Consider the following 19,459-nt stretch of genomic DNA (forward strand, 5'->3'; position numbering starts at 1 on the left):
AAAGGATACTGCACTCTCTAGATGTGCACAGACAGCTCAGATTCTATCTAGACAGGACTAAATAATTTAGAAAGACTGATCAGTTGTTAGTCAGCTTTGCTTCAGGGGCAGAGGGCAAAGTCATAACCAAACAAACCATTTCCGGATGGATAGCACACTGCATCCACTTCTGCTACAAGCAACACAGGAAACCTCCCACTAAGGGGGTCAGGACGCACTCTACCAGAGCAACCTTCACTCTGCAGCTTTTCTCAGAAGAGTCCCCCCAGGGACATCCTGGAGGCTGCAACATGGACATCTGTTCATACCTTCACCAAGCATTACCACCTACCTATCTTCTCCAAATCCAGGACAGGCTTTGCCACTGCAGTCTTGCAGGGCATCCTAGCCAGCCCCCAGTCTTCTTGACTGCCTCCACCCTTTTCTTCAGCTTTGGGAATCAACCCAAATTTTATGACTGCAACAGTGAAACACAAAGAGTATAGTACAGTTGTGTACACTTACCATAAATGTAGATGTTCAAATGTATTCACTGTTGCAGTCCTGGTTTCCCTCCCTCCACCCCCCCCCTTCTCTCTCTCCCTCCCCTTATAAGAAACTTTTTCGGTATTTACTTTCTACTGGTGGGGTTCTTCCACCATATCCTGGCTCCCACTTGGGGGATTCTGACAGTTAGGGCAAGACAAACTGATGTAATGGTGTCAGCTGCCTTACTTTATACTACTGATGACCTGATGTCAGTCCTGAAGTGACAGCAACCGACGCAGAAATAGTAAGCCTCTGGTATTCCGGCTGATTGAGAGCTACCCAGGCAGGGATAACCCAAATTTGATGACTACAACAGTGAATACACTGGAACATCTACATTTATGGTAAGTGTACACAACTGTACTTTTATTTTCAAAAAGATGTTTCTTGTTAAAAATAAAAGGCCAGAAGCTGAATAATTTATATAATGTTGTTTAGGTTATCTGATATATAGCAATATATTTGAAGTATAATATTTGCAAACATGAAAGTTTAGTTCTATAAAATCTTACAATAACTTTAGATGTCCTCTTCTATATGCTGCTGTATCCATAAAATAAAGCAGTCTGCCTCCGGTTGACTTGTACGTCTGAACATTTTAAAAAAGACAGCTGTTACTGTGAAGGTTAGTGCGATGGCCTGCATCACTCAGCATACGTCGGCCATAAATGGATGTCGGGTATAAAGCAGAAGGCAGCACGCCCCTACCTCAGAACTTTTCTGCCGCCTGTGTGACTGACAGCTCCGGTCATCAGTTGCTTGGAGAAGTGACTTCGTGCTTGTCCTTGTTCAGATAAGTACCCCATAGGGCTTTTTGATACCTTCTTGCTATTGTGTTGTGGGTTAATGTCCGGTAGAAAGGGCAAATGTCTGTGTGGAAAGCAGATTCCACATAATGACTTGCACAAGCTCCGTCTATTTTGTCTAGGCCAAGACCACGACCCCACCACTTGTGAAATATGTCGGCTTTTGTTCCTAAAACTCTTAGGAGCCATATTGCTGCGTTAAAACTGTACTTAGAGAAGCAGCACTTGAAACAGTTAAAAGACATGGACCGACGTTGGGAACCTCAGAAGAGCCACACACGAAAAAGGCCGAGAAGTCTCAGCCTGATCCTATGGCTGCACCCTCTACTCCGACCGTACCTCTAGAGACCAGTGAAGGCCTGGAGTCAGAGTCAGAATCCACAGACCTTCCACTGATGGGTAGCTGGAGGAAGTCAACAATGAAGCTGCCAGCACGTCCCAGAGGGAGTCGCAGGCATCCGACTCGGGCGCACGGGGGAACCAAGGCTTACCTGCAAGGGCCTGAATGGGGTTTCCTAAATCGTGGTCCATGAAGACGTTATTTCAGATGTTGGGGAGTGCTGCCCAATGTCTGGTCCTCCCTCCCTGCTTCGAATTACAGGCACTTCTATGTCGGATGTTCCCAAAAAGAAGCAGCAGCGAAAAACAAAACATGTTGCTCCTTCTCAACCAACCATACCACCAGACCAAACTTCTGACTGGCAGGCCTTTACCCAAGGCCTTCTTAATGCCTTCCTAGCCTTACATCAGGCATCAGCCCCTGCTCAAGCCCCTTCAGTCTTTACTCCTAAGGGCAAATTATTGGCTATTTCCTCTGAAGAGAAGGATTCTTCAAGGGATGAATCCCTCACTTATATCTCCCAACTTGCCTCTCTTCTAGGGTATGCTTTTCCAGACAAGGAATCAAATGGAACGGATTTACCTGGGGAAGACATTACCTTTCAGGAAACTATAGTTCAAATTAAGGACTTTTTTAAATGGGACTGCAGTCAGGTTACTGAGACTCAAAAGAGGTATTATGACCTCTTACAAATGGAGTCCCCAAACCAGTCTGCAGTTCCCCCTGTTCAGCCTGCTCTTTTGGATGCCTTCCTGGCTGCTTCTATAGCCCCAGATTCCCACTACCCCCCTGCACTAAAATGCCCAGACAGATTTTATAAAGTCCTTGAAGATGCAAAATTTCTCTTCAAGGCCCCTTCTGCAGATCCATCTGGGATGCCCGTACCCTGGCCCAGCAATCAAGGAACCTCAATCCTCACTACTGACACCAGAGAGGGAGTCTCATATTAATTGGTGGCAGTGGTTGGGATATCCTCACATATTGTTTGGCAGCGGTGGGATATCCACATCACATATTAATTACTTGGCAAATACTAATTGGCTTGTAGTGGTGTGGGGTAGAGTGAATTCTGTAGCTTGTGCACAGTGAGCTTTGAAGGTGTTTTGTACTCAAAACAACCACGCAGTGAATAGTCAGAGTTCAGATCACAATTGTTTTATTTCTTTTGTTAGCTTAGTTAGTCAGGGTGAGCAGGTAGCATGTCAGCAAGGAGTATGAAAGCTGACAAGGAGCCAGCTGGCAGAGATGTGCCAGGCTAGGGGACTGGTGCATGGAAACCTGACTAAGGCAGACCTGATTGCAGCCTTGGTTACAGCTGCATCAGAAAACAGCAACCAGGAGGACAATCAGACTGGCAGTGGAGATATAATTCCCTTGGAGAATGGATAGCTCAACCTTTCTGCAGTGGACTTAAAAATCCAGCTGGAGCAAAAGAGACTTGAGTTGGTGGCCAGGCGTGTGGAATTAGAAGCGACAGAGACTGACGTTTGCAGGCTGAGGAGAATGAGAAACTGTTACGTAGGCAAGCTGAGGAACAAGAGAGAAAGAGGCAGCATGAAAAGGAGATGCTGACCCTTCGCCAGAGTCATGGAGGCAATGGAGAAGGGAGTAACTGGACCCCAGAAGCACAAAAGGTCAGTAAATTTCTTCTGCAGTTTAAAGAGGGGGATAACTTTTGACAGTTTCATTCACGTGTTTGAGAGGGTATGTAAACAGTATGAAGTTGACCAAGGGCTCTGGATACGGTTCCTGACCCCCTTACTCCATGGTAAAGCTGTAACTGCACTATCTAAAATGTCAAATGTTGCATGTTTTGATTATATTGCTGTAAAGAAATGTATTTTAGACCTGTTTAAGCTAACACCTGAAACGTATAGGAAAAAGTTTCATGAGCATAGACGCAAGGCAGATGAAAAGTGTGTGCGTATATGTGGCTGAACTGAGCACTTATTTCCATAGGTGGGTGAGTGGATGTCAGGTCACCACTTCTGAAGGGCTGGCAGACCATTTGGTGGGGGAACAAGCTCTTGGCACTTTGCCTGAAGACATGAGGATCTGGTTAGCTGATAGACAATGTGGTACTTCAGATGAATTGGGGAAGAAGGGAGACCTATACCTGGCAAGCAGGGCAGCCCTGCACAGGAAGGGGACCTCCAGTACTGCTCATGGGTCTAAAGGAACCCATGGTGGGCAGCAAAAACTGCCACAACAGAATCTGCCAGTAGCAGGGGAAGCCACTAGTCCAGGTACACTTCCAGGAGAGCTAGGGTTAAATGTTTTGAATGCAACCAGTGGGGGCATGTGGCATACAGCTGTCCACAGAGGCAAGGTGGGGAACAAAAGGTGGGGGAGCCAGTAAGTGGGAAAGACAAAATGCCAATAGTAGGTTGTCTTGAGACAACAGGGGTACCGAACTACCATCATGCAGATGTCCTGATAGGGAAGGATTTGGATGAGGCAGTACCATATGCTTATGCAGTTACATGCAATCAAGCTAGGAGACAAGCATGTGGGTCTGGTAGCCTGGGGGAGACCCAGACAGACTACATACTTACAGCCAGGACTGGTGAGGTGGTTATTTCAGGGAGGGAGCTACTCTGTAGCAGTGAAACTGAAGGTGAGCCACAGCTGCTTGTGGGTACTGATGGTCCCTTGGACAGAGTGCTGCAAAGGTAGAAGTGAGTAGCAGTACCTAGGCTGACAGTGAGGCACCACTGTCAGAAGATGCCAGACTTCCCTGTGGAAGGGGAGTTGGGAAGGGTTACAAGGAGATAGTTGGAATAGACTCAGCTCTCAGACCCTACATTGCAAGGCCAGAGGCAGGTAAGCCAGAGGAGTCACCTGATTCAAAAGGAAAGGGGGGATCTGTATACTGGGACAAAGGGTTACTATACAGAGAGTGGACATCTGAGGGAGGGCTAGAAGGTGAGAGAGTACAGCAGTTGGTAGTGCCTAGAGCCTACCATCTGGCACTTATAGCCATAGCCCACGATATTCCCTTTGCAGGTCATATGGGCATAAAACATACAAAGAGGCATATTAAGCAGAACTTCTATTGGCCTGAAATTCCCAGAGAAGTAACAGGGTACTGCAAGACCTGTGAGCAGTGCCAAAAGGTAAACAAGGTGAGAGCTCCTTTGATGCCTTTGTCTGTGATTGAAGAGCCATTTCAGAGGGTAGCTATGGATATTGTGGGTCCTTTGAGTACCCCAAGTTCCACAGGGAAAAAGTAGATCTTAGTGGGAGTGGACTATGCTACACGATACCCTGAGGCAGTGGCTTTGTCCTCCACTAAGGTAGAGAAGGTGGAAAATGCTCTGTTAGAGATTTTCAGCAGGGTAGGTTTCCCAAAAGAAATACTGACTGACAGAGGTGCCAGTTTCATGTCAGACCTGCTGGCTTGTCTGTGGAATTCCTGCGGAGTGAAGTACATGAAGGACACCCCCTACCATCCCCAGACTAATAGTCTTGTTGAGAGGTTAAATTCTATAATCAAGTCAATGCTATGGGCATTTGCAGATCAGTTTACGGAGTGGGACAAATATTTGCCCCATCTGTTGTTTGCTTACAGAGAGGTTCCCCAGGAATCCACACGTTTTTCACCCTTTGAGTTGATGTATGGCACAAGGTGTGTGGACCTCTAGATTTAATTCGAGATGAGTGGGAAAATAGTTGCGAGTCTCACAAGGAGACTGTTGTTGCATACGTCCTAAACCTCAGGACAAGGCTCAGGGAACTAATGGGCTTGGCCCAGGAGAACCTGGCAGAAGCCCAACAACAGAAAAAGGTATTTTATGACAGGAATGCTCGAGCTAGAGTGTATGCTGTGGGGCAGCAGGTAATGGTTCTTATTCCTGTCAGACACAACAAGCTGCAAGCAGCTTGGGAGGGACCCTACATGGTGGTAAAAAAGGTAAGTGATGTTAACTACATGGTGGAACTGCTGGGCAGAAGGCAGGGGCACAAATTGTGCCATGTTAACATGATGAAACCTTAACATGATAGGAAGGCCCCTGTGCTGAGCATTTGCACTGGATTGCAGGAGGAGTCTGAAGGAGGAGGACTGATCTCCTCAGTGGGCTTGGGCTGACACCTCAGTGGAAGGGGTAGCAATGTCCCAGCAGCTATCTCCTACCCAGGTTCGAGAAATCTGAGCAGTGTTGCAGGAATTTAGGGACATGTTCACTGAGAAACTAGGGTGCACCCACCTAGGTGCAGCACCAGGAGGATACAGGACCCCAAAGGCCTATTAGGCAGGCCCCATATAGGGTGCCTGAGAGAGTCAGACAGACCCTGAGGCAGGAGGTACAGGAGATGTTCGAACTAGGGGTGATTCAAGAGTCCAACAGTCCCTGGGCCTCCCCTGTGGTGCTGGTGCCAAAGAAGGATGGCAGTACCAGGTTCTGTGTGGACTACAGGAAATTAAATAATCACACAGAGCCGGATGCTTACCTCTTGCCTAGGACAGATGAGGCCCTAGAGCAGCTGGGTGGGGCTAAGTATCTTACAACCATTGATCTTACCATGGGTTATTGGCAGGTGCCCTTAACTTCCAGTGCTAGAGAGAAGTCAGCCTTTGTGACTCCTTTTGGCTTGTATGAGTTCACAAAAATGCCCTTTGGGATGAAGAATGCCCCAGAAACCTTCCAGAGGCTGGTAGATAATATCCTAGCTGGAGCAGGAGGGTTTGCCCTAGCTTACCTAGATGACATTGCCATCTACAGCTAACCCTGGCCAGTGCACCTTCAGCATATCAGGGAGGTGCTGGGCAGACTACAGAGGACAGGGTTGACCATTAAGCCGAGCAAATGTCAGGTGGGTATGGCGGAGGTATCCTACCTGGGACATAGTGGGGAGTGGTAAGATAAGGCCAGAACCTGCCAAAGTGGAAGCTATTCAGGCATGGCCTGCACCTGTTACTAAAAAGCAGGTGAGGGCATTTTTAGGGACAGCAGGGTTCTACAGAAAGTTCATCCCCAGTTATACTACCATAGCTGCTCGCCTCACAGACCAGACAAGGAAGAACAGGCCAGATAAGGTAGTGTGGACCCCAGCATTTGAGCAGGCATTCCAAAAGCTTAAAGAAGCTTTGGGAGGACCCCCCTGTATTAGCCAGTCCAGATTACAACAAAGAATTTGCTGTGCAGGAGGATGCTTCAAACCATGGGGTGGGGGCTGTACTTAGCCAGATTTCTTGAGAGGGGGAAAAGCACCCAGTGGTTTATCTCAGTCGTAGGCTCTAACCCAGGAAGGAATGGTATGCAGCTGTAGAAAAGGAATGTTTAGCCATAGTGTGGGCACTGCAGAAACTTCAGCCTTATCTGTATGGAAGAAAATTCACAATGACAGATCACAACCCTCCAACATGGTTAAACAGAGCCAGTTAGCAAAATGCCAAGTTGCTAAAATGGAGCCTGGGGTTGCAAGCATATGATATGTCAGTGCAGCACCACAGTGGCAGTAGCAATGCTAATGCAGATGGGCTCTCAAGACAGGGAATGGGGTAGGTATACTCAGACCTAATCCTCTCAAGAGGCGTTTCAAGGGTCACTTAGAAAACTAGCTTGAGTTCTTCTGGGGTGGGGGGGGGGATGTGAAGGCTGCCAGCCTAGCCAGATGGAACTGTGCAGATAATTCTATCATTTGTAAATATGAATGTTGAACTTAAAACATGCCATCTGCTGTAAAGAAAGTGAAGTCAAGCATTTCTTGTTGGTCCTTTGAAATTAAAATTATTTCATCACTGCCTTTGATGTTTTACAAATCGGCTCCAGTCCGGCTAGATGAAGGCTTCCTGCCTATTGTTTTAAGGCTACAGTTAATGACCAGAATTTACATGTGGAATGTCCTTTATTGCTCTAAGTGTAAAAGAATGTAAATGTAGTTTCTGTCAGCCTGGGAAAACCAGGAAAGTGTAAAAGATGATGTAATGTTTAGCAGAACTGCAGTTTCAATTTAAACAGTGAGAACTAGAGATTATTAAGCATTTTTGTCTAACTATCCAACTCACAGCACTGCCTGTTGCTCTGTGTAAGTAAGTTATTTAGAAGTGTGTTTTCTTGTAGATAGCTAGAAGCTAGAAATATTAGACTTTTTTTGATGTCAGAACTGTACTACTGAATTATTTTAAGTATTTCTGTGTGATCTCTGAGCTCTTGTCTAATACTGTGTAGTAGAAAGTACTGTTGTGTGGTTTTAAGTATTAATTATTAAATTTTTAAAACCTATCAATTGTTGCTAGTTTTGTGTAGAGATAATTTAAACTCTTTAGATTACTTGTATGCCTTTGGTAAAACTGTACAAAGCCACTCTTATAGCTTTAGCCCTGAGCTATAGTACTAATTGGATAATATTGCACAGTAATACTTGGACACCTTTTTAAGGGCCTTTGAGTAGCTGATAAGTATTAGCTGGGTGGTGGCAGTAATTACTACTGTACAGTCTGGGTAAAAGAGGCACAGCTGGAGAACATGTGCCTGCCTTCCACAGGAGTGTCTGTGTGGTTGTATAAACTTATCTCAAAGTGTGTGTGGGTCAGCTACTTGGGCAGGGACACGAAGCACTGGTTGGACAGAGAGGGTGCTGGAGATTTTAGCTTGCCCAGCTAGGCTGAGATCTGGACCCTATAGCTGTGCCAGTGGGGAATCTTATTGGGGACCTGGGGAGCAATGGGGCGACCAGCCCCAGACTGACTGTGATCTGTGTGTGCTCTTAACGGAAATTGCACTTTACTGTGTGTATTTGTTATTCTTTCCTCCTATATGAGACGCCCTCTCTGGTGTTAGTGGTGAGGACTGAGGCTCCTTGATTGCTGGGCCAGGGACGGGCATCACACCATCTACTATTTCTATGGCTGCAGACAAAACTTCCAGACTTTTCTCCTCCACTTCCCTTCTACCCTCGGATAAGAAAAAAAGTACAATAATGGAAAGACTGGGCAAAAAAGTATACCTCTGCCACTTTAGCTGTGAGAGCCATAAACTATCAAACTCATATGGTCAAATATTCCCTGGCCTTCCTCACTGATGCTATTAAACTGGGTGACCTACCTGATTCCCCCAGTAAAGCTAAGGTTTCTAGCTTGTTAAATTCCTGCAGTCAAGTCACTAAACACTATAAAGTGTAGTTATGACGCAGTGGAGGCTTGAGCAAGGCCTGCTGCCTCAGGTTTTGTCATCAGGAAATGTTCCTGGCTTAGGCTACAGCCTCTGCCAGAATACATTAAATCAAAACTTATGGACACACCCTTGGATAACAAAGGCTTTGTTTGGTGCAGCAACTGCTGAACTCTTTAAGGCCCTTGAAGCAAAGGGCAAAGTACTTCAGGACCTAAGACACATTTTTGTATCCCCGGTTCCCCGCTTCCAGAGGAACTACCCAGTTAGAACTACCATTGTGAGAAGGTCTTCCAGACATATACCTTCCAAAGGGAAAAAAAGATTTAAGAAGCAGATCTCCTCCAGTTCTTCTCCCTCTACTCCAGCGCAAAAACAGCCTTTTCAAGCTTTAAACCCAGCCACCCCTCTCTCCCAGAGTCTCTCCTAGTCCTTCCCTGCTTGGAAACAGGTTACCCAGGACTCCTGGGTCCTCTCAATAATAAAACAAGGTTATTTTGTGGCGTGAGAATCCAGACCATCCTTCAAACGTATTCCTCAACCCCCCCAACGACACCAAATTGCTTCTTTTCCTCTAGTCCTGCAGGCCCTCCTCTCACAAGGTACCAATCAAGAGATACCCCCTCAATCAAGAGGGAAAGGTTTCTATTCCAGAAGGTTCCCGTCCCCAGGAAAGAAGGTTCCTGGAGACCTATTTTTGATTTGTCTGTCCTAAATACCTTTTTCAAGGTTCCCACCTTTCAGATGCTAGCCCTTCCTACCCTCCACCCCCTGATCCTTCCTCAGGCCTCCATGCTGTCCTTAGATACAAAAGATGACTACCTGCATATTCCAATCCATCCACTCTTCAGGAAATTCCTTTGTTTTTCAGTGGGTTCCGCGCATTTTTAGTTCTGTGCTTTGTCATTTGGTCTCTTTACTGCCCCAAGAGTGTTTACAAAGTGCCCAGCCTCAGTCATTGCCTTTGCCAGAATGCAGGAGATCCAACTTTTCCCGTATCTGGATGATATCCTTATCTAGGTGTCATCCCCACAGTTGGTCCACCAGCACCTAGACTTCACGATCTCCCTGTTGAGGTGCCTGAGGTTTACGATAAACCTTCGAAAATTTTCCCTGACACCCTGTCAGGATTATGTGTTCTTAGGATATAGGATTCTAACAAGACAAATGATGGCCCGTCTTCCTCCAGACAAGATTCTGTCCCTCACCTCATATTTCTAGAAGATTCTTCTTCTCCAAGCCCCGTCTTCCAGTGAGTTTTTGAGGCTGCTGGGATTTATAGCCTCCAGCATTCCCAAGGCTGCACATGAGGAAATTCCAGTGGTACTTAAGGACAATCTGGAAACAATACCTGCACCTTCTGGAGTTTACGATGCCCCTCCTCCCCTGCCTATTCAGGGAACAGAAGTGGTGGATTGCCCAGATCTCTGCCAATCCAGGTCTTCCCCTCCAACCCCTTCCCCCAATCTGGCTCTGTACACAGATGCTTAAGACTCTTGTTGGAGGGGGGGGGGCAACCTTAAGGTATTGGAGAGTAAGGAACACTTGGACTCTTTCACTACAGAGGGAACACATCAATATCAAGGAGATGACAGCCTTGATCTTTGCTCTCCAAATCTTCCAAGGACCAAATCCTCCCAGGAGTGCTGAGATGGTACACAAACAAGCGGGGGGGGGGGGACAAAGTCTTACCTCCTATGCAGGTTGGCTCTGCAGATGTGGGAGATCATCCAGCAGAGACAAGTATCCCTTCTAGCTGTCCACATTCCTCCTACCATGAATGTGATGGCAGATACTCTGAGCAGGTCCATGACTCAATCCCATGAATGGATGTTAAACAGGGATGTGTTTCTGGACCTGTCCATCAATGGGGTATACCTCAGGTGGATTTTGCCTCCCCCAATAACAGGAAACTTCCAACTTTATGCACCAGGATACCTTCCCCTGGGGCATGGAAGGTGGATGTTCTTTCCTTCCCATGGAAGGGGATGTTCATTTATGCATTCCCATACCTCAGAACTGAAAAGCCAAAGGAGGAACATATGTATCTAGAAAGAGAAAAAGGAAAAGGACTCCAGGACAGGAAGAGAGAAGGAATAGGGTAGAGCAGAAGAGGGATGAGTGAGGCAGTGAATACTGACACAGTGAAGAAGAGGACATCTACTCTTATGGTAAAATTTTATACAATACTATGCACGTCCTTCTGCATCACTGTTGCAGTATTCTTTACACAAGGGAGAGTACAAAGGCTCAAGAGGAAATCTGGAAGGAGGAAGGAACAGAGGACCCCTCTAGAAACCTATGCAGAATAGCTCTGGCAAAGCCAGCTCTTGCTCTGAAAACATCCAATTTGTAATGGTTAGTGAAGGTATGGACAGAAGTCCAAGTAGCAGCCTCAAGGGTGAAAATGTCATGCTATCCTTTGAAAAAAGCGCCCAGTGAAGCAACATCTCTAGTAGAAAAAGCTTATACAGAGGTAGAAAGACATTTAGCATGAATGGAATAACAAAAAGAAATGGCCTTAGAGATCCAGGAGGATGTGGTTTGCTTAGAAACAGCCAAACTTATAACTGTAGGATGAAAGGAAATAAAAACTTGCTGAGATTTGTAAATCGCCCTAGTCTTATCCAAATAATATCGGAGCTGTCTATGCAAATCCAAAGTGTGAAGAATCTTCTCGCTAGCAGACTGCAGAGAAGGAAAAAGAATAGAAAATTAATACACTGCATAAGCGATAACTCATTAAGCACCATGGCCATAAAAAAAAGGATTAATAAGTAGACACACCCTGTGCCTATGAAAAACTAAGAAAGGAGGAACAGTAATAGGATCCTGGAGTTTAGAGACACTAATTGAATTATGGGCCAAGAGAACAACAGTCTTCCAAATACAATGTTGCAAGGAAGGTGAAGCGGCGGGCTCAAAAGGAGCCTTAGTCAATTTTTCCAGCACAAAAATGAGGTGCTTATTAATATACCACATCACTGTGGTATTCTCTGTAAAGATTTTGAGAGGCCCTGTAAGAAAGAGGGAAAAGTCTAAAGTGCTAAAAGGAAAGCTCTCATCTCCTTTAGGTCAATGTGATTTGACGTTTGAAAAGGAGGCCAGAAACCCTGGACTGTGAGGGAAACTAAAGAAGGTCTCAACCCCTGTCTGAGGCATCAGAAAACGGATCCAGAGATGGGAATGGGGTTGAAAAGAAAGTCCTGGGTTGACAGAAAGCTGATGAATCTACAACTGAAGCTCAAGTTTGAGGCATGGAAGGAAAGGAACTAGGAAATGCAGTGGAGGAAAGTGATTAAACCACACTGAGTTTAGAAACCAGTGCAGTTTTCTCATTTGGATTCTGGCTAGAGGCAGCACAAGAATGATGGAATTCCTGAATCCTACAACCCTGAAAAAATCCCTGGCTGTGACTGAAGTCAGAGGAGGAAGAAGAGACTGAAAAAAAGGTGATTACAGACAGAGCCTTGGGTGGAGGCAGGGATGCCAGCATGGGAAAGGTCTGGGTGCTGCAACCGGGAAAACCTGATCCTGAGAAGGAACTAGTACTGATTTCTGGAAGTTTATGGCAAACGCCAGGCTTTGTAAGAGACAAACTGTAAACTGGAGATGCTGAAGCAAGATCTCAGGGGATTAAGTCTGATTGAGCAGATTCTCCAGATAAAAGATTTGAACCCCTCTCATCTTGCAAAAGGCAATGACAGGAGCGAGGTATTTGGTGAATACCCTTGGGGCAGTAGAAAGGCCAAAGAGCAAAGCAGAGTACTGAAAATGCAAGGAAGAAGCAGAGAAAAGTAAAAATTTCCTAAAAAGGGGATTTGAAAGTAGGCATCCTTGAGGTCCAGGGCTACTAAGAAAGCCTGGGGAAGAAAAGGGAACAGAGTCTGAAGTAACATTCAAATTAAAAGGACCTTTATAAAGGTGATGAACTGAGAAGTATCCAGAATGGGTCTCCAGGTGCCTTCTTTCCTGAGAACCAGAAAAATTATAGAATAAAACCCTTTACCTTCCTGGGCAGGGGGCACAACTTGAATAGTGCCCTGAGACAAAAGGTCCTGAAGTGGTTTTGAAAAAAAGGAAGCTGTTCCTGAGAAGATTGAGGGATGCCCAGATAAGGAGGAAGGGATTTCCCATCATGAAATATCTCGGGTAGATGATGGACAGAACCCAAGAGTACTGGGTGACCCCTTAACCAACTGGGGAAGGGACAAAGAAAGACGAAGGTACAAGAGAAACTGTCTCAAGGTAAAAGAAAGCAAACTGTCAGAAACTGGTGCATCTTGAAGCTTCTGAGAAGTAGGAGTCTGAGTACACTTATCAGAGGATACAAACCTAGAACCCTTCTTGCCTTTAGGAGGACAGTGAGGCTGTCTGCGTACAAAAGCAGATTCAGATGGATAATTCCTCTGGAACTTGGGGATGGGAGAGACAAAAACATGCTTCAATTCCTCCAAGGCCTTGCTTTTATGTTTTTATCTTAGAGGGACCTAACAAGTTCACCAGCAGCAGAACCAAAAAGGTTCTTATCAACAGGAGCATCCAACAATTAAACCTTAATATCATCAGTTAACGTCTGGAGACAAAGCCAAAAGCAATGTCTCAAAATAGAACCAAAGGCATCAGCTGCATCATGCCTACATTTAATAGAGGGGCAAGCCACTTTACAGGTAGAACCCAATAGAGAAAGGGTAGAGACTTTCTCTTCTGAATCAGGGAGGTCAGAGATTGCCTGAGAAATGTGAAGAAGGAACAAAACATACCTGGTCATATGAGTCTAGTAATTAACAGCCTGAAAAGCCAAGGTGGCAGCAGTATATACCCTTTTGCCTAAACGCTTTATAGCTCTACTGTCGTTGTCAGAAGGAATTAGTTTTACAGATGACAAAAGTTTAGATTGGGAGAACAGACACTACAGAAGGATAAGCAGAAGGACATTTGTACAAGAACTTACAATAATCAGGCACTTTGTAAAATCTAGTGAGTTTCTTAGGGGGTGGAAGCTGAGAATCAGGAGACACCAAAGCTACTGAAAAGATATCTAAAAGAGCAGCCAAGACTGGAGGTTTGGTAGAAGGCTTGGGAGAGGAGTTTATAATACCTTTTTTTGAATATCCGAAACCTGACAACAGTCACATTTGAAATATTCCATCACGTGTCCCCAAAGGAGAGTTCTTCTAAAGGACAGTCTGGACTAATAAAATATTCCTCCTTAGATCCATAACCCAAGGGAGAAAGGATTTGAGAGGAATATGCCAAAGACTCTTCCCCAGAATCCAAACCCTCTTCAGAAGACTCTTGTTCTCTAGGTCTCAAAGTGGAGTAGATGACCAAGTGGGAGTAGGCACAGAAACACCTTGAGGAGGTTTTAAGACCATTAAGGCATTAAACAACCCTTGGGTAAATTCTTGCCATTCACACTGAGGATCTTTAGTAGCAGGGGAAATATGCTTTTTTTTGTTGTTTTTTTCTTCTCAGGAATGTCTGCCCTAAAAACCCTAGGAGGACCCTTGCCGACACTCAACCAATGTAGTAGGAATCTCCTCCCAGACTAGGATTTGCAGTATCCCCATGGTCACTAAGAAATAATCAGCCAAGGTTCCACCACAACATCTGCAGAGAATGTCTGCAGAGCCTCCAAGGATGTGCAGTAAGTTGGATCCATGCCGGCCTCAAAGGGGTTGCTGCAGAGGAATCCGAGACAACTGGGTTACCACCTGGGCTTCTACTAGACTCAAGACACATACCCAGGGGAGGTGGGACAAGCAGCCGAATCAGACCTAAGATTTTTTGGTTTTTTTCTTGGCAGGTGACCTTCAAGACAGGAAGATTTCAACAACAATTTAAGACATTGGTTCTCCAGGTAAATTGACAAGGAGGAGAAAATGACTATGTAGGGTCTTGGGGACAAATGCATAGTAGACAAAACACTGTGTATGGCCATTAGAAGCACCCGAACAGAAGAGACACTGCTTGTGATGACCTTTATGAGGAATCGGCCTACCACACTGACTTTTTCCCTTGCTGGATGACATGTAAGCTCACAAACAAAGGTAGAAAAAGATAAAATACAACTCCAATAGCGCACTTATATGAAACATAGCTCGGTAACTAGCACGGACAAAGGAGTGTTCAAACCAATGTTCAATGGCTGTTTGGACTGTCAGCAAAGAATTTCTGAGGTATGTACATCCGTATGTCACTTTTATGCCCTATGCCTTGTGCGGGAGCATACATGTGACATACATCAATATATTTCTAAGGCTTTGGTATACTGGCTGGATGTTGGGCCCCCCTTGGCAGGGAATCCCTCATGTAAAGAATACTGCAAAAGTGATATGGAAGGACATCTTACCTTGATGGTAGATGTCCTACTGATCAGTGCTGCAGTATTTATAACAGATGGGTTTTTGTCACTGATGTCCAGCCAGGGTACCAAAGCTTTACCTTCCCAAGGGTGTACATTTGATGTATGACCTCAGTTAATGAGCATCAGGGTATAAGGATGAATGCACACGTGAGATCCTCAGACTATTGCCAAGCCAGTGGCATGAAGACAAATGAGAAAAGAAACCGGTCAGCCAGAATCTGGAACAAGTAGGAAACTCTCCCAAGAAAGTTATATGGGTGTGTGCGATCAGACAACAGACTAGAGGGGAAGGAGGTATGGAAGAAATACTGCAACAGTGATTAGGACAGCTACTGCTATGGTAAGTTCTTACACAAATGTACTATGTCCTAACTGAAATCACTGTTGCAGTATTCATAACAGATGGGTGAGTCCCAGAGCTGAAGAAAGAAAGAAAAGGATGGATGGCTAGAGTGAAAATTAACTGTCCAGGAGACCAGAGAGGACTGGTCTGGCAAAGTTCTGGAGAAGGCATCAATTTTTTAGTGCTTAGTGAAGATACGCACAGAGGACTAAGTGGCTGCTTCCAAGACAGACCTGGCAAAAACTCTCTTGCAGAAAGCACCAGAAGAGGCAACTGCCCAACTGGAATGTGGTTTAGGGCAAGAAGGCAAGGATTTAGCATATTGTGAGTAGTAGAATGAGACACCTTTGCTATCCATTAAAACACTCTTATCTGAGGAAACCACATTAGCTCTTTACATAATAATAAAAGGGTCTATATTACCCAAGTGAAAAACCCTATTCCCGAATACCTAAACATCGACACCTATACCGCAAAAATCCCGAAAGCACTAAACCACGAAAAAAATATATCGAACTGTCATAGTCGGCCAACCCCACCACCCGCTACATACTACCTACCCACTACCCAAAGAAAATAAATAAACCACACACATACACTAACCAAACCCTACTTCTAACCTAAGGTAAAGCACCAAAACCCTACCTCTAACCCTACACTAAACCCCACATACACAACTAACTATGCACTATCCTTAACCCCTCCCTAACCCTAAGGTCCGTAACTACCGCACACTTCCCCTACAGACATACACCCAAACAAAATAAACAATACACATACATACACTTAAAATAACCCTACTTCTAAGACTACACTAAACCTTACATACATTACCTATCTATACACTTACCTTAACCCAAATCCTAACACAAAAGTCCCATCTATTGCACACTTACCTTACAGAGCTATACGCAGACGGGCCAACCAAAACAATTCAATATTTCGGAATTCGTGGTTTTGTACATTCGGGATTTCCATACTTCGCGCAATACGTGTCGATGTCTTCGTATTCGCTCATACGTTTTTTCGCGTTCGTAATATAGACCCTAATAAAAATACAAGACAAAAATAAAAGACAATTGGAGTACCACAGGGTTCAGTCCTGGGTCCTCTCCTGTTTGGTATCTACTTCTCTGAAGTACAGGCTAACACAGAAGGTCTTTGGCTAATGAAGTTCGCAGATGACTGCAAACTAGGAGCCATAATCGAAACTCCTAACGATGTGGACATCCTACAAATGGGCCTCACTGAGACAGATGCCTGGTGTCAAAGTCATGGCCTCAAGCTCAATGCCAAAAAGTGCATTGTCATCCCCTTTGGTAAAAACTCCGTACCCATGAACTACAACATAGGCGCGGCAGTATACTTAACACCGAAAGTGTGATAATAGACCTTGGGACACAGGTGGACAGTAGTCGCTTCTGCTTTGATAATCACATCACCACAGTAGTCAGGAAATCCTTCTACGTGGCACACCTCATCACAAAATGTTTCTCATCCAGAAAAAAAGAGGTCATTGTTCCCCTCTACTCTCATTAGACCCATTATAGAGTACAACGCCCCTTTTGGTATGTACCTCACAAGACATCTACAACAACTGGAAAGGCCGCAGAAATACCTCACAAAGAGAATTACCGGCCTCAAACAGATGCCCTACGCAGACCGTCTCAAAAAACTCCAGCTTTACTCCGTCGCATATCGCCTACTCAGAGGTGATCTCTGCCTAACATACAAAGCTATGTCAAACCCAGAGCTGTTGGACATGCTCCACTTAAAGAAATCTTAATCCCTCCGAGCTGCACGCTCAAGGGACCTAAACCTTGTCGCCACAATAAACAGAACATGCCGGAGGGACAGATTCCTGTCCCAGAGACTTCCCATACTCTGGAATAAACTACATATCTATATCAAACAAAGCTCCTCATTAGCACTCTTCAAGAAAAATCTTGATGATTGGATGGGAAATAAGAAATTCACCCCGGGGATCACCTCTGTGGCTCTGCTCAACAGTGGCACATGAAAATAATTTTCTTGGATGGCAAAAGCCAGGGTACCTTTTTGGCTGGGCTTGTATAGGCCCCAGGGCCAATAGCCTAGTACCTACCTATGAACCTATAATAATAATAATAACAACCTGATTCTCTACATTATGCTGAAGTTTGTTTCTTTTTACTGTGAACTACACTACAGGACAAAACATTTGTGGACAGAATATTATTGTCTGTTAAGGTGGCTGTTATCCTGGACCTCTCCTGCACCTAAAGGCTTTGGTTCTCCTGTACCTGAACCAGGTACTAGAACAGCCCTGGAGGATGTGTCTGCCCCCGCCACATACCATAGAGTGCTGCAGGCTCTCATCAGAAACTGACAGGGGGAAAGTGGTCTGTGGGCTGGCTTAAGGCAGCAATAGATTCAAAAACTATACGCTGAGACGTTTTTTTCTTTTTAGATGCAACTGGATTGGGGGGGTGGGGCAGCCGTATCAGGATCCACCAAGTCAGTGGAAAAACCACCAGCCAAAACAATACACTGGCACTACTATTAAAAGCCGACTACAGGCAGGGCAGCAATAACAGAAAAACTATGTCCCCACACAGAAAATAGGGCTAAAATGCAAAAAAATATAACAAACAGTTTAAAATGTGTTGCACTTTGTTCTGCAACCTGCACAACGTAGTAAACAGCAGCAGAGACAGGCACAGTATCAAGTAAAATTCTCTTGTCTGGATAGTGTCAAAAAATCAAATATATGTCCTTAAATCAAATAGAACTTTTTAAAACAATATAAATAAGTATTTTGAGATTATCAATTCAGAAATGAAAAAAAAAATCTCCACAAAAAATGCAAATGAAGTAGTCCGCAATAAAACTGTGACAGCAGTGTTAAGTGAGTAGTAAATATCACATAACCGAAGAAAAAAGTGAAAAAATATTTTCCTATCAGAACTTCAAAATGAAGTAAACAAACAACAGGCGTGATTAAATAGAGGCTCTACATGCATGAGGTAAGTCCCTAGTAGTTCAACTGACACCGTACTTTCCCAGTAAAATTCAGAAAACACTTTAGAAAAGCCCGATAACTGTTTAATAGTATAAAGCATACAAACACAGTAGTATGTTGAAATTCCCAGAGGAATTGACATTAGTAGCACGTATATTACAATAAAAAGTTAACAGACAAAAATACACATGTACATATAGCTATATGTGTGTGTGTGTGTGTGTGTGTGTGTATGTATATATATATATATATATATATATATATATATATATATATATATACACACACACACACACACATATTTTATACATATGTATATATATATTTTAGAATATATATACATATATATATATATATATATATATATATATATATATGCGCACACACACACACATGTAATATCACATTCATACAAACACACACACACACACATATATATATATATATATATATATATATATATATATATATATATATAGTTTCACTTCATAATCTCGAATTACTGAAATCCCGAATTTCAGTACCCCGAGACCATGAAGCGGAAAATCCAGAATGCCAAAAGTGCAGAAGAGCGAATTAGAATATCTCGAATCCGCGCTTATGCATTTCCAGTACGTTGCGTGTAGTGTTACTGTACCTGAAATTGCAGGTGAGTGAGTGTTTGTGTGCGTTTTTGTAAGTTGTATGTGTGGGTAAGGGTAGGGAGGTGTAAGTGTGAGTGATGGATTTGTTGGTGTTTGTGTATGTGTGATGTGTTCTACACGAGACAATGTAAACTGCAAAAACTAGTAAAACAAATTGAACACACTGGCTCTAGTATAAAAAATTCTTGCACATATAAAAAGTTAATTGAAACTGAAGCGACACTCTGATGTAATATCCAAAAGATTGATTCACTAGTCCATAGCAAATACTTTTAAAAAGATAAAAACTTTATTTACCAAGTGAACACTTCA

At 44.1% G+C, this 19,459-nt stretch overlaps 1 protein-coding gene across 1 annotated transcript in view; it reads right to left on the reverse strand.

Annotated features, from left to right (window-relative positions):
• The window catches only part of MED14 (mediator complex subunit 14), a 1,872,212-nt gene that overhangs the window by 933,203 nt on the left and 919,550 nt on the right, over window positions 1–19,459 (reverse strand). The window lies entirely within an intron of this gene.

Source organism: Protopterus annectens, chromosome 5.part0, assembly GCF_019279795.1.
Source record: "Protopterus annectens isolate FY-2018-M chromosome 5.part0, PAN1.0, whole genome shotgun sequence".
In the NCBI taxonomy this organism is placed as follows: domain Eukaryota; kingdom Metazoa; phylum Chordata; order Ceratodontiformes; family Protopteridae; genus Protopterus; species Protopterus annectens.